The following is a 23,051-nucleotide window of genomic DNA, read 5'->3' on the forward strand; positions in this document are numbered from 1 at the left end:
ACAAAGGGGGCGGGGACCGGGAACCTTTGGAATGGGGATCCCAACAACAGCAAGTCTTTCATGAGTTAAAGGAAAAACTTCTGGCAGCCCCAGCCCTGGGATAACCGATCTGACAAAGCCTTTTCCATTGAATGCATCAGAGAGAAAACAGATGGCAGCTGGACATTTAACCCAAAGTGTGGAGCCCTGGCTGAGGCTGGTGGCCTACGTCTCTAAACAACTAGACAGGTTTTCTACAGGATGGCCCCCCTGTTTGAGGGCAGTGGCAGCAACTACCCTGCTACTAGAAGACGCAAATAAGCTGACTCTTGGACAAAAACTGAACATAAAGGCCGCCCATTTTGCGGTGGCTGAGAGTCAGCCCTTCTTACCCCCTTGCCTCTCAGGACCCCCATCGCAGGGGGGGGAGGCACCTCCCACGAGGCGGGGACTGACAGGCAGCCCCTCTTCCCCCCTGGCTCTTGGGACCCGAATCTCAGGGGGTGGAGGCACCCCCGTGAGGCGGAGACTGAGAGCCAGTCCCTCTTCCCCCCTTGGTTCTTGGGAACCCCATCGCAGGCGGGGGGGAGGCAACCCCCGTGACGAAGGGAAAAAAAGAGCCAGCCCCTCTTCACCCCCTGGCTCTTAGGACCCCCATCGCACCTCGGGGAAGCAACCCCCCCGAGGCGAGGACTGAGAGCCAGCCCCTCTTTCCCCCCAGACTCTTTGGACCACTATCGCAGGGGCGGGAGGCACACCCCACGAAGTGGGGACTGACAGCCAGCCCCTTTTCCCCCCATGGCTCTTAGGACACGCATCGAAGGGGGGGAGGCACCCCCCGCGAGGTGGGAACTGAGAGCCAGCACCTCTTACCCCGCTGGCTCTTAGGATCCCCATCGCAGAAGGGTAGGCACCCGCCCCCCCCAAGGCAGGGACTGAGAAGCAGCCCCTCTTCCCCCCTGGCTGTTAGGACCTCCATCGCAGTGAGGGGAGACAGCCCCCGCGAGCCGAGGAGTGAGAGCCACCCCCTCTTTCCCCCCTGACAGTTGGGACCCCCATCGCAGGGTGGGGAGGCACCCCCCGCGAGGCGGGGACTCAGAGGTAGCCCCTCTTTCCCTCCTGGCTCTTAGGACCCCAATCGCAGGCGGGGAGGCACCCACCGCGAGGAGGGTAGTGAGAGCCAGCCCCTCTTCCCCCCCCTGGCTCTTAGGACCCCCGTCGCAGGAGGGGAGGCACCCCCCACGAGGCGGGGACTGAGTGCCGGCCACTCTTTCCCCCCTGGCTCTTAGGACCACCATCGCAGAGGCAGGAGGCACCCCCCGCGAGGTAGGGACTGAGCCAGCCCCTCTTCCCCCCTGGCTCTTAGGACCCCCATCACAGGGGGGCGAGGCGCCCCCCGCGATGCGGGGAGTAAGAGCCAGCCCCTCTTCACCCCTGGCTCTTAGGACCCCTATCGCAGTGGGGGGAGGCAGCCCCCGCGCGCCGAGACTGAGATCCAGCCACTCTTCCCCCCGGACACTCAGGACCCCCATCGCAGGGTGGGGAGGCACCCCCCGAGAGGCGGGCACTGACAGCCAGCCCCTCTTTCCCCCCTGGCTCTTAGGACCCCCATGGCAGGGGGGCGAGGCGCCCCCCGCGAGTCCGGGAGTAAGAGCCAGCCCCTCTTCCCCCCCCTGGCTCTTAGGACCCGCATCGCAGGGGGGCGATGCATCCCACGCGATGCGGGGAGTAAGACCCAGCCCCTCTTCCCCCCCTGGCTCGTAGGACCCCCATTGCAGGGGGGCGAGGGGCCCCGCGCGATGCGGGGAGTAAGAGCCAGCCCCTCTTCCCCCCCCTTGCTCTTAGGACCCCCTTGGAAGGGGGGCGAGGCGCCCCCCGCGATGCGGGGAGTAAGAGCCAGCCCCTCTTCCCCCCTGGCTCTTAGGACCCCCATCGCAGTGGGGGGAGGCAGCCCCCGCGCGCCCAGGACTGAGATCCAGCCCCTCTTCCCCACCCCCGACACTCGGGACCCCCATCGCAGGGTGGGGAGGCACCCCCCGAGAGGCGGGGACTGAGAGCCAGCCTCTCTTTCCCCCCTGTCTCTTAGGATCCCCATCGCAGGGGGACGAGGTGCCCCACGCGATGCGGGGAGTAACAGCCAGCCCCTCTTCCCCCCCTGGCTCTTAGGACCCCCATCACAGGGGGGCGAGGCGCCCCCCGCGATGCGGGGAGTAAGAGCCAGCCCCTCCTCCCCCCTGGCTCTTAGGACCCCCATCGCAGGGGGGCGAGGCGCCCCCCGCGATGCGGGGAGTAAGAGTCAACCCCTCCTCCCCCCCTGGCTCTTAGGACCCCCATCACAGGGGGGCGAGGCGCCCCCCGCGATGCGGGGAGTAAGAGCCAGCCCCTCTTCCCCCCTGGCTCTTAAGACCCCTATCGCAGTGGGGGGAGGCAGCCCCCGCGCGCCGAGGACTGAGATCCAGCCCCTCTTCCCCCCTGACACTCGGGACCCCCATCTCAGGGTGGGGAGGCACCCCCCGAGAGGCGGGCACTGAGAGCCAGCCCCTCTTTCCCCCCTGGCTCTTAGGACCCCCATCGCAGGGGGGCGAGGCGCTCCCCGCGATTCGGGGAGTAAGAGCCAGCCCCTCTTCTCCCCCTGGCTCTTAGGACCCCCATCGCAGGGATGTGATGCGTCCGCTGCCATGCGGGGACTGAGAGCCAGCCCCTCTTTCCCCCCTGGCTCTTAGGACCCCCATCGCAGGGGGGCGATGCATCCCACACGATGCGGGGAGTAAGAGCCAGCCCCTCTTCCCCCCTGGCTCTTAGGACCCCCATCGCAGTGGGGGGAGGCAGCCCCCGCGTGCCCAGGACTGAGATCCAGCCCCTCTTCCCCCCCGACACTCGGGACCCCAATCGCAGGGTGGGGAGGCACCCCCCGAGAGGCGGGGACTGAGAGCCAGCCCCTCTTTCCCCCCTGGCTCTTAGGAACCCCATTGCAGGGGGGTGAGGCGCCCCCCGCGATTCGGGGAGTAAGAGCCAGCCCCTCTTCCCCCCCCTGGCTCTTAGGACCCCCATCGCAGGGGTGTGATGCATAGGCGCGCTGGTTAGGAGGGGCTGGCTCCTAACACCAGTTAGAATGGCAATCATTAAAAAGTCAGTAAACAGCAGATGCTGGAGAGGATGTGGAGAAACAGGAATGCTTTCACATTGTTGGTGGGAGTGTAAATTAGTTCAACCATTGTGGAAGACAGTGTGGCGAATCCTCAAGGATCTAGAACAAGAAATACCATGTGATCCAGTAATCCCATTACTTCGTATATATCCAAAGGATTACGAATTATTCTACTATAAAGATACATGCACATGTATGCTTATTGCAGGACTGTTCACAATAGCAAAGACTTGGAGCCAACTCAAATGCCCATCAATGATACACTGGATAAAGAAAATGTGGTGCATATACATCATGGAATACTATGCAGCCATAAAAAGGGTGGGTTCATGTCCTTTGCAAGGACATGGATGAAGCTGGAAACCATCATTTTCAGCAAGCTAACACAGGAACAGAAAACCAAACACAACGTGTTCTCACTCATAAGTGGACATTGAACAGTGAGAACACATGAACACAGGGAGGGAAACATCACACACTGGGGCCTTTTGGGGGATGGGAGTCAAGGGGAGGGATAGCATTAGGACAAATACCTAATGCATGTGGGGCTTAAAACCTAGATGCCGGGTTAATGGGTACAGCAAACCACCATGGCACATGTATACCTATGTTACAAACCTGCATGATCTGCACATGTATCCCAGAACTTAAGGTAAAATTGAAAACAAAAACAAAAATAAAAATATCATTCTATTGTATTACCAGAAAAAGTATCTTTATTTATTTAGGTAATCATTAATTTTTAATAGTGTTTTATAATTTTAGCTGTGTGAAACTTTCACATATTTTATCAGATTTATCTGGAGGTATTTTGTATTTTTTGCTATTATAAGTACCATTTGAAAAAATTCAATTTCATATTGTTCATTGCTCTTGTATAAAATGATTTTACTATTATATATTATATTCAATTTCTGAAACCTTGATTAAAAAAAGATTTTTTTTTTCCAGGTTGACTTCAGACATCCTGATAACTACATGCCTTGGCAATGTCTTTTTGCATTAAATCTCCCAAAAGTTCTTGGAGCTTTTTGTATCTGAATATCTAAATCTCTAGCAAGGCCACAGAAGTTTTTTCAATTATTCCCCCAAATAAATTTTTCCAACTTTTTGCCTTCTTTTTTCCCTCAGGAATATGAGTTATTCTTAGATGTGGCCATTTTACTAATCCCCTATTTCTTGGAGACTGTGCATTTCTTTATATTCTTTTTTCTTTATTTTCTTCTGATGGGTTAATTCCAAAGCCTTGTCTTTGAGCTCTGAAATTCTTTATTTAACTTGATCTAGTCTATTGTTGGAATTTTTCACTGCATTCTGTAATTCCCTAAATGTGTCTTTCATTTCCATAAGTTCTGATATTGTTAAAATATCTAACTCTTTAGGAAGTTTTCATTCATATTCTGAATTATTATTTTTAATTTCTTCATGTTGGTGTACACCTTTCTCTTTTATCTCATAGAGTAGTTTAATAATCAACCTTTTGCATTCTTTATCTGGTATGTCAAAGATTTCGCAATGATATAGATTCATAGCTTGAGAGGTAATGTGATCTTTTGGAGGTGTTACATACATACTGTCATATTGCCAGAATTATTTTTCTGGCTCCTCATTTGGGTAGACTATTTCTTCAAATTATTTTTGAATTGACTGTGTTTTTTTTTTAATTTCTTTTTTCCCCTTAAGGATGTGACTTCCATGTTTATAGTTAATTGTGGTGTAATTCAGCTATTGATGTTTTCAGGGGTGAAGACTGTATCAGCTCCTTGGTTATAGAGGGCCTGTGTATGTGGATTCCTCAGATGATGGTGTATGAGCAAGTTTACTGTCTCCAATGAAGCTAGAATGGCAGAGGTCTGTTGAAGCCTATCTCATTCCCTTGTGGTTTTCACTTTATTTATTTTTCCACAGTATTTTATTTATTAGGTTGAATCGTTCAAGCTGCAGTCCAGTAGGGAAGGTGTCCCTGGGTAGAAACAAGTTGTCACTAAAGCAGGTGGGTAAATGCAATATGCAATGATAGACAGAGGTCACAGCCTTGAGGGTGACTGAGGGATCTCCCAATGTAACACGTTGAGGTCTTATCAGAGGGAAGAGTGGGAGCCACCTCAACTCTCCTGCCAGGCCAGCAGGAAAGTGATACATCTTACAGTTGTATTAATCCATCCTTACACTGCTATAAAGAACTACCTGAGACTGGGTAATTCATGAAGAAAAAAGGTTTAATTGACTCACAGTTCCACAGGCTTAACAGGAAGCATGACTGTGAGGCCTCAGGAAACTTAAAATCATGGCAGAAGGTGGAAGAGATGCAAGGACCTTCTTCACAATGGCAGCAGGAGAAAGACACAGAGAGAGAGAGAGCACAAAGGGGTAAGTGTCACACACTTTCAAACCAGATCTCATGAGAACTCACTCACTGTCAGGAGACCACCAAGGGGGAAGTCCTCCTGTATGATTCAATCACTTCTCACCGGGGCCCTCCCCAGCATGTGAAGATTACAATTTGAAATGAGATTTGGATGGGGATACAGAGCCAAACCATATCACAGTCATTCTCTTGGCCCAGTATTCTGGCTGTTCAGATCAGACAGGCACCTCTTATCATCTGTAGGAATATCGAGAGGACATTCAAATAGAGAGGAATTGTTACCTTACCCCTCATGCAAGCCTGAACCTGAAGAGCACTCCTTTGGTGGTGATGCAGTTGCCCTGAAGTGTTCCAGAAAGACCGTTTACAGGTACACCCATGCTGATGTCCCATGAGAGAAGTCCCAGCTGTGTCTGTAGTGATGAATGAGTGGGAAAAGAAGTCCCCTTCTCCCAGACCTCTCACAAGTATCAGGGCTGCCTGAGTATTTGGATAGAGCTGCAGGTATTCCCCGCTGAGCCCAGCACTGCACCTATGCCTCTACTAAAAGAAACTTCCCACCGGCAGAAAAATTTTGGGACTCAAAGCCTGCCATCTGGATTGTTTTGTCCCATGGAATGTTCCTTTGATGTGGTGCATTCTTCTTTCTCTTAGGAGGAGAAAGCCCTGAGAGCTATTCTACCGTGTATGCTGCTGCTCCTCTGGGTCTAGCCGTACAGTGGGGCTGCCACACTTCATGTGGGTGCTTCGGAATGTCTGCAAGGGATCCAGTGATGTTACCTGTCCTCAAGTCTGTTTATAGTTACACCCATGCTGGGGTCCCATGAGAGAATTCCCAGCTGTGTCTGTAGTGATGAATGAGTGGGAAAAGAAGTCCCCTTCTCCCAGACGTCTCACAAGTATCAGGGCTGCCTGACTATTTGGATAGAGCTGCAGGTACCCACAGCAGTGGGTACCAACACCAGCTCTGATGGAGGTGACAGGTTAGTGACATAGACCCTGTGAGATTCCTTGGTTATAAATAGCCTTAGTGTGTTGGATTTCTCCAATGCTGGTTGTAGTAGGAATTAACTGGTCATGTGGAAAGACTCAGGACCTCCTGGTTAGCCAGGGTGTTGAAGGCAATGATGATAGCTGAGGTTATGCACAAATTTTCTCCTTCTTGAGCACTGCATTAATCTGCCTGGAGATGACATAATGAACTGTGCCAGCTGACCTCCAGCCAGAAGATGACAGTTGCAAAAAAGTGTCAGTTATGATGGTAACAGTGGGATTTGTGTTTGCCTTATGTTACCTAGGGAGTTATTCTGGATTCTCAAGGAATGACCAGGGACATAGAGCTCCCAAAAGTTTCTGTCTGTTGTGGTAAACTACCAGGGCAGGCTCAGGGGCAAAGCCAGGTGGGGGCTGGATCAGATAGGTCCGTATTCTGTCTTTCCATGCATGGGACAAGCAATAGCCCCTGTGGGGATTTGTTGATGATTCTCTGGCTGCTGGGATAATGTTCTAGGGGGAAGCAAGGCTGCCTTTGTTGCACAGTTTACATAGGGAGTGTGGAGTAGCAGACAACAGTAAGCCTCACCCAGCTCTCATGTAGTTGGCAAGGCAGGTCTCACCCCTGTAGTGTTCTGCTAGATACAGCTAGCTAAATTCCAGGCATTCTGCACTTAGAAATCAAAACTGTCCCAGGCCATAAGCCTGACTTTCAGATCATGCTCCTCCTTGACCAACTGTTAAGCAATGGCACCCAGCTCCATCACAGTAGCTGCAACAGACTTCCCACTCACCTCCTGGTTCTGGCCAAGGGAGTTCATGACCACTCAATTATATTGTGAATTTTAGCTGGGAGCTTCTCTTAAGCTGTTACCACTGCCTTATTTAGCTGGCAGACTTCCTTGAGATCTCCTATGAGGTAGAGTCAGAAACGGTCTCCCTCCAACTACACTGGAGACTGGGAATGCACGCAAGGCTCTTCCAGTAGCTGTACCTACTTTTATATTCCCCATTGCTTCCTAAATCAGTTCCAGAGCTGGGTAGGGTTAAGGCCTTCCCTCGTGGCCTGGGTTGCCAGGTTCCCTGCTGGAAGTATATATCCTGGAGGTAGTTCATCTCCCTCTCAGATTCTGGGAACTTACAGTTTTCCACCAGGCTCACAGTATAGCATGCATGCAGCCTGATTTTTTTTTTTTTTTTCCAAAGAGTCTGGGGTTTCTTTTAGTTTTTCTAAGTTCCTGAATCTCTTTTTGGAAAAAAGTTCATAGTGTGAGACTCTACACATTAGTTTGTCTTTCTATGTGGGAGTGGCATGCTAACAATGCATTTTTTTCGTTAGAGCCTTGTTCTATAAGTTTTTTTCTGTTTTTTCCTTCTCTTTTTCCTGCCTTCCTTCTTTCCTTCCTTCCTTCTTTCTTTTTTTTTTTTTTTTTTTGATGTAGTTTAGCTCGTTAGCCAGGCTGGAGTGCAATGGTGGACCTCGGCTCACTGCAACCTCAGCCTCCTGGATTGAAGCGATTCTCTTGCCTCAGTCTCATGAGTAGCTGGGACTATAGGTGCATGCCACCACACCTGGCTAATTTTTTTTTTTTTTTTTTGTATTTTTAGTAGAGACGAGGTTTTGCCATGTTGGCCAGGCTGCTCTCAAACTCCTGACCTCAGATGATCCACCCGCCTCAATTTTAATTGTTATTTTCTTTACTTTTAAAACATTTTGTTAAAAATGAAAACACAAACACACATGTTAGCCTGGGCCTACACAGAATCAGGATCATCAATATCATTGTCTTCAACCTCCACATCTTGCCCACTGAAAGGTCATGTTGGACAACATGTGTGGAGCTGTCATCTCCTATGATAACAATGCTTTATTCTGGAATATCTCCCTAAGGAACCAGCCTGAGGATCTTTTACACTTAACTTTATTTTTATTTTTTAAGTAGAAGGAATACCTAAAATAACTATAAAAGTATAGTAGAGTAAATACATAAACCAGTAACATGGTAGTTTATAATCATTATTAAGTATTACATACTATACATAATTATATGTGCTATACATTTATGAAGGTAGGTTCATTTACACCAGCATCACCACAAACATGTAAGTAATGTGTTGTCCTATGAAGTTGTGATGGCTACAGCATCACTAGAGGGCAGAAATTTTACAGCTCCATTACAATCTTATGGAACCACCATCCTATATGCAGTGGATTATTGACTGAAACTTCATTACGTGCTATGTGACTGTAATGTACATTAACTGTCTTAAATAAAAATCTAAAAGTTTTTAACCTTTTATTTCTTGCCTTACTGCTGTTCTTTTTAAAATTATTCGTTTTAAATAACTAGAAATACTTATATTGAAATAGCTCCCAAATCAAGATTCTAAAAATATATGGCACCTATTCTAACAAAATATTCTCAGGGGAATTTTGAAAAGTTCTAAAACGACCCCTCAAAAATGCCCACCACAATTATTTTTATATGGCTAGTAATACATCATGTACACATTCTTAGAATGGTAAATTTTAGGGGTATATCTATATTATTAGATGAAAAGATAAAGCACTGTTTGATTAAGTATTTATATAGTGTTATTTTCTCTCATTTTGGCAACAGTGATGATTATTACAGATATATTTCTGTTCAAGGTCAAAATACTATTCTAATACTGACACAATTTATTTTACATGTTAGACATAAATTCTCGCTTTCATTTAAAAAGTTTTATGTTATGTCTGAGACATTATGTTCAGAACTATTTTCACAATGTCAACTAATATTTGAGTAAGTTTTGCTTTGAAAATTTCCTAGACAAGTAACTAGATTTTATTTAATGCATTCAATATTTAAAGTTTTTGTTAACACAAATTTATTATTATAGTAAATCAGATATTCCGTAAATAACTATATAAAAGTATACTTACCAAAAAATATAGGTAATAGAAGCACTCGGGCTGAAAATATCACTAATGAAATATTATATAGGAATTTTTTTATTCCTGTGATTAGCAGTTCTTGAGCTTTTTACTATTTGAGAAAGAGCAGTAATCTTAGAATTTATTTCTCTACATAGATAAAGTCTAAAGAGTACATATGTATGAAATAATCAGTACACACACAGCACTCAAGCCATGCTTTCTATATCTTGCACTTTTGCCATTAATGTGTAGATGGAGAGGCATGCATAGTTTTTTTTATTGTTTTCATTTTTTATTTTGACATGTAAATTGAGTTAAGTATAAAAATTCGAGCTATATCTTTACTGATTAAAACATTTCTGGTAGAATCATTGCGGGTGAGTGAAAGAACAAACAGAAATCAAAGGAGAAAACTTATTTCAATTGATTGCAGAAGACTGAAATTGTTACAAAACCCCCAAATTTGAGTGTGAGTACCCAATGCACAATAAGCCAAACACTGATACATCAGCGCTTAGGAAGAGAGAAAGGCATTATTTGATTTGGCCAAAATGAGAGAGTGCGAGAGGCAAATTTTCAAATCCGACTTGCCTTTGAACATAACCAGAAGCTTTTATGAGTAAGGTCGGTATGCGGGAGGTGAGATCTCCTGGTCAAAGCTGTGTCCATCCCTCCTCTGATCAGACTTCTGGATGCCATCAAGGAGGTCTGCATAACCTAAGATTATTGTTCTTTAAAACAAAAACAATCTCATTAATCTTGTAGGCAACACTTGGGGGTTAGAATATGAAGTTAATCAATTACTAGTGACTATCTTCTATCAAAATGACTGTGTGCAAGCAAGCATGCATGCAGGAAGAAAAGGACAAAGAGAAAGAAAATAAGTGAAACAAACACCTTATGATTTTTATAAGTTACAAACTGATATAAATGGGATTCAAGGACAAAATAGAAGTTTTAGTAGTATTAGCATGTGTCACCTGTTCATGAGGCCTCTGAAACCTGCTTATACATACTCAATTTTAGTACACCCCTACACTTCGTGGACATTAGCATATATGCAATGGCTTTACTTACAGACTGAAAATTCAGGAAAGTAAGCATCACAAAAAATTAAGCAAAAGATAGAGAATATGTTTGTGTGAGTGTATGTAAGCATCCTTCTCAAGTCTCCTAGATATCTATGATACAATAAACATGAACTTGATGGCACATTAACAGTGACACTTAGTTTCCAAGTTAAGCTTCTTCTTTAGATGCTTTGGCTAACAATGACAATTATACACTTTAGGATGACTTAAAATTCTTTCATTTTACCAACTTTACAAATGTGATATTATATTGATATAAGTAAAATAGTGAATGTTTTTATGCTTGATTGTTTTATCTCTTGCCTTTCAATTACAACAAAAATTTAAGAAAAGCTAAGTTATTTAAAAGAAGACAGAAAGAAAATAGGTAAATTGCTATTTTATTTCCTATTCAAAATATTCTAAATAAGAATCAGTATGTTAAATGTTGCTAGCAACCAAGGATAGTAATGCCCATTTATTACTATTTTACACATAAGAAACTGAGACAATGAAGTTAGGTCAGTATCCCATAGCACTCACTCCTAGCTGAGAGCTCAGCTGGGATGAGAATCTCCTTTTTAAATTTTTTTTCTAAAGTCTGTAATGTTCCTATCATCCAAGGTTCTCTCTAAAACATAAAATTGTCCAGAATTAATTACTGTTGCATATGCCGTCAATTCTAAACACTTTGAAAGTCATTTTTATTGACCTTGTCAAGATGTTATGCTACACTGATTAAAATATAGTTGACAGTTAATACTCTATAAAGATCCCCTTTGAGTATTGTGGTCATTGATGGATTCACATGCTAGTAGAAACTCTACATTTTTCAGTAAAATTTAGATAAAATTTTAGATTTTTTATCTCCAACACAAAAGAAAATATTTCTTGTAGTTTTAGGAGAGTTGATATAATTGTCAAACCATTCATATAAACAACCTATTGAATTTACTTTAATGTCAATAATGGCCCATCAATATAGATTAAGCCACATGTAAATCTTTCATATAACACTTTCAAATAATTACATTTTAAACATTTACATTTCAACACAGTGGGATAGTGTAAACTTCATCTAGCAAAGGTAGTACTATTTATATTACATTCCCTATTGCATTTTGCCTATCAATGTATGTGAAAGTTAAAATATTGATCTGTACTCTATTGGTGTATAATCATTAATAATCAAGAATAATGAATAGTCATTAAAATAGCAACGAATAATCTTTAATTTTCGAGATATCATAGAAAATTTGGAATAACATCATTTATTTAAAATATGAAATATATGCACATTAATGTAACATTTAGCTTCCTTAGAATATTCCCATATAAGAGAAGGCTATAAGTAAATGAATACATAAATATAAAGAACATATTTACTTTTTTTTTCTATGCAGGAGTCCATTTAACAAAGTATAACGGAAGATAAGTTTCTTGAAACATTTTTAAAAGTGTAATATAGGTACGCATTCTGATTTCTTACTATCTGTCCTTATATATACCAAGTTTGACATTACCTCTGCCAAAACAGAGAATGGCATATCCTGTCAAGCACCTAATGTTTTCTGAGTAAACTCTTGTTTTGAATGATATTACTGAATCAGGTTAATCGAATGATTCCATTAAAGGTGTTTTCACAGCCTGAGTTTCTGCTGTTATATTCAATTGTTTTAATTACCTTGATCTTCATTAGATTTAAATGTTCTAAACATAGACTCGAGTTTCATATTATAATAACCTGAAAGTAAATCAAAGAGGAAAATTTAAAAAGAGACTAATTAATTGTGATGCCTTTATATTCCACTGATTTTTTTTTATTAGAGAAGGTTTAAATTGTTCATCTTCACATTTTATCACTTCATTAGGAAAAGCAACCTGTATTACCCAAGTTCAAAACTAACATCCAACAGGAGCCGTAAACTCTGATCTTGCTAGATTGAGCACTGCCTTTTATCTTCTTTCTCATAAATACAGAGATAAAATAGAGACTCAGCTGGATGCACCCTTTAGCAATTATTTCCCCTATGATCTTAACACTAGGATAACAGGCCACATGTGAAAAGACTTATGCACTCTGATAAAGATTCTCAGTACAAATTCGGATTTACTGTATTTCATTCCGACATTTCTTACACAGGTGTTTTTTTTGGTGACTTGCTTATTTAAGAGGTGCCACTTCTTATAGATGGCTAACTATTAAACTTTTTGAAGCTTTGGCTTTATTCTGCTTTTGCCATGACATAATTTAAAAAAAAAAAAAAGCGATGTCTGCCTGAAGTGATAATTGCATCATTTACATACTGTGAAAATTCAGGAAGGAGAAAGTCGGTTCTATTGTGTATTACAATGAAAAGATTAGACATGAGAATGATATTTATCAAGATATTTATAAATAAATGCTCTGACTTCATGTCTTACATGTCATGCCAATATTTATTATAGAATCTGAGAATATAAATACTTACTCCTTATTTAATGTGAAGATAATCCAGCGCAAGGATGAGAAAGCACTCCATAGTTTAGTTTTGTTTCCCTGGCAGATTTTAATGTAGCTTTAAAATCCACACTGAACTTAATATTTTGTACTACTATATTTTACTCTTAAGGTTTTATTTCTAAATAATCATTTTAATTTTATGCGTTTATTATATTATTGTCTGAGATCATGTCTATGTCTTTCCAAAACTTTGCTAATGAAGAAACTTTAAATTCGAAGTTTTACATTTACTTTACCTGAACTTAACCCATAAAGTATTATGAAAGTATTTCTTCCCACTCATGACACTTTGTCACATTCATTTATACTGATTATTTTTAGTATTCTATAACTAATCTGGAATATGTGAAAAGGTCATCTTTCCTCATATGGGATATATAAAGCATCAGGCAAAAATGGTATCTCAAAACACAGTTCTGAAAATAAAATAAATTATCAAAAAACAGATGCTGGTTTTCAGGGTCGCAATATCTCATAATCAAATTTTTTACTTGAAGGGGGCACTTCCTTGTGAGTTCTTGATTTATATCATCCAGAAAACCTCCCCACGAAGGAAAATGCTTTTGATATTTTTCTTCCTCCCGGTTAGCTATCCAGGCTCATCAATATTTTCTCTTGAGCATGACAAGAGAGATTTCTACTATAATATAATGATGTCCATCATCAAAAATTTCTACTGAAAGATAATTCCAACTGTGAGATTATAATTCTTAGAAGTGTAGTTCTAGGAGTATAAAATATTCCATTAATAACAGATTATTGACTGTATGGTCAAGCAAAAAATGTCATAACATGAAAAGCAAATACAAAAGTGAGAGAAGAATGCTTCTTCCCCAAATGTATTCTTATGGTGAAAAAGGCCTGTTTAAATCACTATTTCTAGGAATACAAAGAGGCTCAGAGATTTTATTTTTTCTAAGTCTTCCTCAGCTCTTCTCCCTCCTGCTTGCAGTTCTCAGAATTTATCAAGAATGCAGCATCCAGAGATAAAGGGGAGATGTCTGAAATAACCCAGACTATGTCCTTATTCCTCTCAGAACAGGATGTTCTGCAAACCTGAACTCAGTGTGACAAGTCGTTTCCAATGTAAAACCCACAATGGAGTGCTCTCAGGTCCCTTAGCTGCAGTGTGTTGTGAGGCATGCACAGACGAGACTATTTAACCTAGGCAGTTTTCCTGAACTTTGGAGTTCAGCTTGCAATGGATCCTAGGGCTTGTTTATCCTTGATGCCTATCTGCGAATTATATGTATACTTTGCTTAACTTGTTGTGCCAGTATTCTGTCTCAGCAGACTCATGCAATTGATAGAAAACCTTTAGGGTGAATCATTGCAAGGAAGCAAGAATGGAAACTATAAGACCTCATAAGGCCTCAAAGTTACACAACATCATTTTGCGACTTTGTGTTGGTCTGTGTGAGTCACAAGGCCAGTTCAGGTATTAGATGTGGGAAAATGGCTACTCAGCAGCAATCAACTTACTGGGTTGTAGACAGACAAAGGGTGATTTAGTCAGGACCATTATTGTGAAAATCTACCTTATCTGCAAAGAGTATTATTAAATTGACATAAGCAATGGTAAAATGTAATTTAAATACCATTTGGATGTAAACTCAAGCGGTAACGCTATTTTTTATCACCATTTATTTTCTATCACCATTTATTTTTTATCACTATTTATTTTCTATTTCTATCACTTGACCTTAACTAGCACTAAAACCATGTAGCGTTTCTTTTTAAAAAATTTGTCTATCTGGGTGATAGACACTGTTTTAACAATAAATAGTTATTAAAATGGATGTATATAATTAATAATTTATCATTGAGAACTAAAAATGGACAAGGATAATCTGCAGACCTCTGTGAAATAAAAATAGACCTGTGTTTATCACTATGTGGTACATTCCCCCAAAAAGTACTTATGTGAAATATTGCTAAGAATATAATATAGGATATTGGAATGAGAAGTAAGAGCTTTCATGAAAGAACAGTTTGAAGTGAATTGGAGAAAATTTTAAGAAGTGTGCAGTTTGTTATAATTTGTATTGTATATTTAATAAGATTAATTTATTTAAATATATTTAGTTGACATAAAAATTGTATATATATTATGTATACATATATATATTGCATACCAATTGTATGTATAGTATATATTAACACATCTATCACCACACACAGTTACCATTTGTGTGTATGCATGCATGTGCATGTGTGTGTGTGTGTTTGTGTAGGATACTTAAAATTTTCCTTATCAAATTTCAAATAAACAATACAATATTGTCAACTATACTCACCATGCTCTATGTTAGTCCCATAACTTACTTATCTTACAACTGAAAGTTACCAACATTTTCCCAATCCACTTCCCCACCAGCCTCTGACAACCACCTTTTCACTCTCTGCCTTTATGAGTTCTACTTTTTCAGATTCTACATAAAAGTGAGATCATGCAGTGTTCATTTTTCTGTCTGAGTTATTTACTTAGTGATTGTTGTTGCAAATGGCAGGATCTTCTTCTTTGAGTGAGATTTTTGAGATGCCTATATGTAAGGGGAAATGAAAGGGTTACTTACAATTTCTGTTCTTTCTGAAGGTAATATTTTTTCTGTATTTTTAAACTTAAGACATTTACATATCATAAATCACATCCAGGAAGTTTAGTAGAGGGTGGGATTTTTTAAAAAAATTGTTATCTATATTATTATGCTGTTTAATAATTATTACATATATATGCATTTAATAAAACTGTAAGAAAAGAGAGATTATCATCAAATTTCATAACTATTTTCATGGTTACATAACATTTTTCTGCCTACTGATCTTGCTCTTTCTCTAGTTCAGGATGTTGATTATTTCATGCTGTTAAGAATATTTGATACAATCCCATGATCAGCAAGACCCTAGGAGAAAATGAAAAGGATTGTGTCAATAGAGAGGCTGGTGCTCTCCCACTGCCTTTTATTGTTTGTACATTGCATTTCTTGGGTTTCAAAATAAAAGACTTTACTCTGTCCATAGTGTTTATTATTATTATAGATTTTAACAACATAAATGTAGAGATTATATACATAACGCATCCCCACATTTGATAACACGAATATAGAGTTGGTAATGATTACAAATGCTCCTTCTAAAATATCGAATAAGATGTACTCATTAGTTATCACTTGCTTTTAATGATTTATATGTGTTGCGCTTATGAACTGAGAAACCAAAGCTCTCTCTGATAGATTCTTATGACTGACCTGCAGATAGAATATAATCAGTCAAAAACTTGAGCATCATTTCCTAAAGAAAATCAATATTTATTAAGACATGAGTTATATAGTGTTATAAAATAATTTTAAATAGCTCCTTGGAAAACCAATGTATATTGTTAGAAATTGAAAACGATACTGAAATTTTAAATTACAAATAGAGTAAAATTGATAAATGGAATAATTTCATAAATTATAGTAAGTGTGATATCATGAGCCAACTTCAATTTTTCTATGGCCCATAAAATTTCTCTAGGAGTCTATCTGCATGAAGGATTGAGGAAACTCCCCCCAAAAGTGGAAAAGATAGTGAGGAATGTTTTTTATGTGCAGTGCTGTAAGTTTAAGAGAAAGAAAATGAAAGATATTTAACAGACCATGGTGCATGTCATTTAGAATAAAAGTCTCCCACCCATTTTCCACACAAACACACACATTCTTCACCTCTAACTCTCTAGGGAATAAGTAGAGTGAATTGTTAAAAAGAACGTAAAAAAAATTTTCAAACTAAATAGCTGTGAGAAGACTCCAATAACAACCCAATGGTGCCTTTCTACCAAAATAATAGAATGTGTCACAGAAGTGGAAATAGGAGTTCTGTCTCCTTGGGTGGGATGAATTCAGGGCAGGGCAGTGATGTTGTCAGATTATTTCTGTGATACTAACAGAAGGCAGATGCTGTGCTACATGTGTTGCCTTCTGCAAAAACAGGGTTACTGAGCAGCATCTAACAAAGAGCCTGATACCTATTAGTATTTAATTAAATACGTATGTAATCAATGAAACTGAACTGACACTGTTGCATATCCTAGCTTAAGAAAGAGATAATGATTTATTCAATTGCACTAACAATGTCTTGAGTGGTGCAGCAGTGCAGGTGGTAGGAATTGTAGAACTTGTATTTAATACATATGAATAATTTTAGCAGCTCCAGAAAGTAACTCTGGTAACTTTAAAAGGAACATGATTCAAAAGCATTATAATAACATTTAGTTTCCTTTATGATCATCTTTTTCAGGTATCAAGAATGGTGCTTCCTTCATGAATAGTACAGGCCTTGCCAACGGATGAAATTGACAGAAATAAGAGGCAATTATTTAATTTACTTTGGAGGTTGAGAGAGACTTTTCTTAAACACACAATAAATGCATCATAGGGGCTCAGATGTTTCTGGCAAGATTATGAAGATAGACTGATTGGTGTTCATGTATTGTGATGGTAGAGACTGAGATCAGCAAAATATTATGTATGCAGTTGACATCTTACACGAAGAATTTGGAGTATGGACATTACATGATTGTCTCTCAGCCACCCTATGGAAAACAGAATTGTCTGGCTCTACCTACCTGGAATTTCAACCCATAAATTTAACTCAATTATTTGTAGCAGAGGTTCTTAAATAAAGCAGCATTATTTAGAATTATCTTTGAATCTTTAAAGATATACTGATGTCCAGAACCCATCCTCCATGATTTTGAGGTGAGGCCAAAGCATGTATTCTTAAAATTCTCTCCAAATAATTGAAATATGCAGCCAGGTTTGGGAACCACTTACTTGGAAGAAAGTTTGTATGCTCCAGTGACTAGAGTAGCACACCTTGGTCTTCTGAATTAACCTCACTGGCTAATAGCAATGAGTCATAATTAATAAGAACTTTTAAAATAGAACTTTGTTTTGGATGAGTTAATCAAGTAAGGTTATAGAGTAGAACTTTCTATCACTAGTTACCTTAGTTTACAGGTATTTCTCACAGAGAAATTATATGGGCTCATTGGTTTACTTCTTATTTAGAAAACTAAATGTTAAAAAACATACACATTAATAGTCAAATGGAGGAGAGGCTTCATGATGGCTGACTAGAGGCCTCTGGTACTTACCTTCTCCATAAAGAAGAAACAAAATAGCAAGTAGATAATTCAAATATCTCATTTAAGACTGGACACTGGGATTCAACTGAGAAGTGATGTAAAAAACCAAAAGCAAGGAAGGAGACAGAAGTGAGGCAGCCTGACTGGCCTGGATTGCCTAGAAGCCTGGAGAGGCTCCCCAGTATGGGATACAGTAAGTGAGAGAACCCCAGTGGTCTATGTTACCATGGAAAACTCCTGCAATTCCTGCCATGGGAGTGCCCCTTGACTCTTCTGGTCCCTGAGACTTAACATAGGAAGGTGCATGGGAACCATGCAATGACATTGCTTCAAAGAGGAAGCTCACACTGGGTCCCACATATCTCCATAGTCATAAGCAGCTACAGCAAGGCACCATTTTGAGAAATAAGCCCCCACCATACTTCATTTTGCCCTGGGGACTAAAAATTTCTGCATCTCCACATCCTGGGAGCCCCATTGACATTAGCTACCTCCAGCCACCATTGTGGTTGGCTGCTGCTGCCAGGGCTGAATCGTGAGCCACTTGCAGTGACCCCTGCAGCAACAGAGCCATTGTGCATAAACAAGGGACCTGGGAACAGGTTACCTCACCTGTAGTCACCAACTGGGGTCTTAGTACGTGCTCCCTAGACACCTACCTATGGTTACTGCCATTGGAAGGAACGTTGCTTACCTTCCTCAATAGCAGAGCCATAGCACAGTCACTGTCACCCCAACCTGAGTATTCCACTGAGGGAATGGGGATAACCCTGCACCTGTCTACCACAGCCAGTACCTACACCCGCCAATGTGGGACCTGAGGACAGGTGCACCTGGCCCAGTTCTGCCCATGCTCTGCCCCCATGAGTGCCAAAGCATGCCATCTGAGACTTGGGGATAGCCCAGCAAAGGCAATGTGGTTTGTACCTGTGCATTCCTCACAAGAACCTGAGGTTGGGACCACTCTACCTGCCATTACCAAAATAGCTGGAACCCACCTGCACATGCCACCTGCAGACCTGAGGAGTGGCCCACACAGCCACCACCAAAATCAATATGGACCACTTTTGACAGCCAGAGGGTTATCCGACCATGTTATTGCCATTGCCTATGCTATGCATTTTGCCCAGGGTCACAAGTCCCAAGAACCCACCCACCTACCCCTCCCACTGCTGCCACTTCCAGCATTTAAGCAAGTGGCCCAAGAATCAGCTCACCTGCCCAGGTAAAACCAGTGGCAGTGTATACCACTCAAGGGCCCAATGACAAGCAACCTGCCACTGAAACCACTGTGGCCTGACTACGGGCCCACCTGGCATAACAATTCCCAGTAAAAGATTATAATAACCTGCATTAAAACTGCACCCTAAGCCATTGAAGAAATCACAGCACCAGTAGTACTTGTTTATAGCTGAAGAAAACACGTGGAGACGACATTACTATATGCATCCAGAATCAAAGCCAAAGTACCCTACCCACCTGAAGTAGTTTGGATATTTGTTCTTATTAAATCTCATGTTGAAATTTAATACTCAATGTTAGAAATGGTGCCTAATGGGAGGTGTTTGGCTCATGGGGGCAGATGCCTCATGAATGGCTTGATGTCCTCTCTGAGATAATGAGTGGGCTTTCACTCTATTCACACAAGAGCTGGATGCTCAAAAGAATATCTCACACTTTCTATTGCTCTATCTTGCTCCCTTTTTTGCCATGTGACACCTCCCACACCCGCCCCCCCGCCATTTGCCTTCTGTCATGATTGGAAGTTTCCTGAGGTACTCACGAGAAGCAGATGCTAGTGCCATGCTCCTTGTACAGCTACAGAACCATGAGATAAATAAACATCTTTCCTTTATAAATTACCCAGTATCAGGTATTCCTTTATAGCAACACAAATGGATTAACACACCAACTAACATAATAGATACATCTTCAGAATAAAGCCCGCCCCTATGAAAGCAACTTCAAAACATTGGAAGAAGCAACCCTTACACTAGAAGCACAGAAATCAGTGTAAGAACACAAACAGCATAAAAATATTAAGGAAATATCATACCTTTCAAGGAAACGGTGTTTCTCTAGCAATAGATTCCAATGAAAAAGAAACTTATGAAATTCCAGAAAAAAAATGATATTAACAAAGCTCAGTGAGATACAAAAGAACACAGAAAAATAATACAAATAAATCAGAAAAGCAATTCAGTGCATACATGAGAAACTTACCAAAGAGACAGAAATCATTAAAAAGGCACAAACAATCCTGGAACTGAAATAGTCAAAGAAAAACAAAGAAAGAAGAATGAAAAAGAATGGATAATGCCTACGTGATATATAGGACACCATAATGCAACTAAATATTCAGATTTTTAAGTATCATAGAAGAGGAAAAGTAAACAAAAGGGATAGAAAACAAATTTAACAAAATAGCTGAAAACTTCCCACACCTAGCAAGAGATTTAGACATTCAGATGCAGACAGCTCACAAATTTCCAACAGATACAATTTGAAAATATCTTCTTCATGGGACATTATAGTCAAATTGTCAAAAGTTAAAGAGATATAGTAAATTATTGAAAAAGCAAGATAAAAGAAGCTAGTCATTTATAAGAGAGCCATAACTGGACCAACAGTAAACTTTTCAGCAGAAACTTCAATGGCCAGGAGAGAACAGAATAGTATATTGAAAATGCTGAAAGAAAAAACAAAACCCAAACCAAAAAAACCTGCTAGCTAAAGCTACTGTATCCAACTAAGTTATCTTTTATAAATGAAGAAGAAATAAAATATTTTCCAGATAAGCAAAAGTTGAAGGGACTCATCACCACTAGACTGGTTCTAGAAGAAATGTTTAAGGAACTCATACTTGGAAGTGAAAGAAAACTTCCTACCATTATGAAAACACATGAAAATATAAAACTCACTGATACAGCAAACACACAAATAAAAAAGAGAAAGGACTCAAATGTTGCCACTACAGAAAACCACCAAACCATGAAGATAAACAATAAAAGAGAATGAAAAGAATGAAAGAATCATAAAAAAAACAGAAATCAAATAATAATATGACAGAAAAAAGCCTTCATATATCAAAAATAACCTTAAATGTAAAATGATTAAAATTCCCACTTACAATATACAAACTAGCTGAATGTGTAAGAAACAAGATCCAACCATATGCTGCCTACAATGAACTCATCTCACCTGTAGTCATACAGATTGAAAGTAAAGGCATGGAAAATATAGTACAAACAAAAACCAAAAGAAAGCAGGAAGAGCTATACTTAGATAAAACAGAATATAAGTCAAAAACAGTGCAAAGAGAGAAAGAAGGTCATTATATAATGATAAAAGGATCAACTCAGCAAGAAAATATAAAAATTCTAGAAATATATGCACCCAACACCAGAGCACTCAGATATATAAAGCAAATGTTATTAGATTTAGAGGTAGAGATAGAATAAAACACAATAATAGGAACTTCAACATCTCGCTCTTAGCATTAGACAGGTTATCTGGACAGAAAATTAACAAACATTGGATTTAAGCTGCATTTAAATAAAAGGACCTAACAGACATTTACAGAACATTTCATCTAACAGCTACAGAATACACATTGTTCTTAAAAGCACATGGATCACTCTTTAGGTTAGACCATATGATAGGACACAAAATAAACCTCGACAAATTTTTTAAAATTGAAATCATATCAAGTATCTTTTCAGACTTCAATGGAATAAAACTAGAAATTGGTAACAAGGACTTTGGGAACAGTTACACGAAATTAAACAAAATGCTCCTGAATGATGACTGGGTCCATTAAGAAATTAAAGAGGAAACTATCTTAAAGCAAAAATCAAAACACAACATACCAAAACCTATGGGATACAGAAAAAAACAGTGTTATGAGGAAAGTATATAACAATAAACACCTACACAAAACAAGCGGAAAGTTCAAAAGAATCTAGTGATGTGCCTAAAGGAATTATAAAAACAACAAACCAAACTAAAAATTAGTAGAAGAAAAGAAGTAATAAAGATCAGAGAACTAAACAAAATAGAAACTAAGAAAACAATACAATGGAGCAATGAAATGAAAATTTAGTTTGTAAAAAAGATAAAAAATTTAATATGGTTCTAGGCTAGAGTAACCAGAAGTAAAGACCCAAATAAATAAACAAAATAAAATTAGAAATTAAAAAGTAGACACTACAACCAATACCACAGAGACTATTATGAACAACTATATACTAACTGACTGGAAAACCTAGAGGAAATGAGTATGTTCTGAGACACATACAACCTACCAAGACCGAATAAGCAAGAAACAGAAGAGATGAACATATCAATAATGAGTAATGAATTCAATCGGTGATAAAAAGTCTCCAAAACAAGAAATGTCCAGGACTAGATGACTTCATTGCTGAAATCTACCAAACTTACAAAGAAAATCTAATACCAATTATCCTCAAACTATTTCAAAAGAATTGAAGAGGAGGAACTTCTCCTTAACTAATTCTCTGAGGCCAATACAACCATGATACTAGAACCAAACAAAGATGCAACAACAACAACAAAATACGAACCAACATCTCTGATGAATATAAACACAAAAATCCTCAACAAAAATATTAGCGAACCAAATATTTCAACACACCAAAAATATAATACACCAAGTTCAACTGGAATTTATCCCAGGAATGCAAGGATGAGTCAACATATGTAAATCAATCAGCATGTTACATCATATCAAGAAAATGAAGAAGAAAAACCATGTAATCATCTCAGAGATGCAAAAGCATTTGATAAAATTTAACATCTCATGATAAAAACGCTCAAGAAACTGGGCATAGAAGAAATGTACTTCAACATAATAAAGGCCATCTATGACAAATCCACAGCTAACATCACACTGAATGAGGAAAAGCTAAAATCCTTTCCT

General features: G+C 40.0%; 1 long non-coding RNA gene across 1 annotated transcript; it reads left to right on the forward strand.

The window, feature by feature from the left end:
• Window positions 1-1,036: 1,036 nt before the first annotated feature.
• Window positions 1,037-17,667, forward strand: LOC112205235 (uncharacterized). Its single transcript, XR_002939098.3, has 6 exons — window positions 1,037-1,305; window positions 5,036-5,120; window positions 5,370-5,497; window positions 5,739-5,865; window positions 6,150-6,478; window positions 17,263-17,667. It is a non-coding gene; the product is annotated as an uncharacterized LOC112205235 (long non-coding RNA).
• The last annotated feature ends 5,384 nt before the right edge of the window (window positions 17,668-23,051 follow it).

The sequence above is a fragment of the Pan troglodytes genome, chromosome 14 (assembly GCF_028858775.2).
Source record: "Pan troglodytes isolate AG18354 chromosome 14, NHGRI_mPanTro3-v2.0_pri, whole genome shotgun sequence".
NCBI classification, from domain to species: domain Eukaryota; kingdom Metazoa; phylum Chordata; class Mammalia; order Primates; family Hominidae; genus Pan; species Pan troglodytes.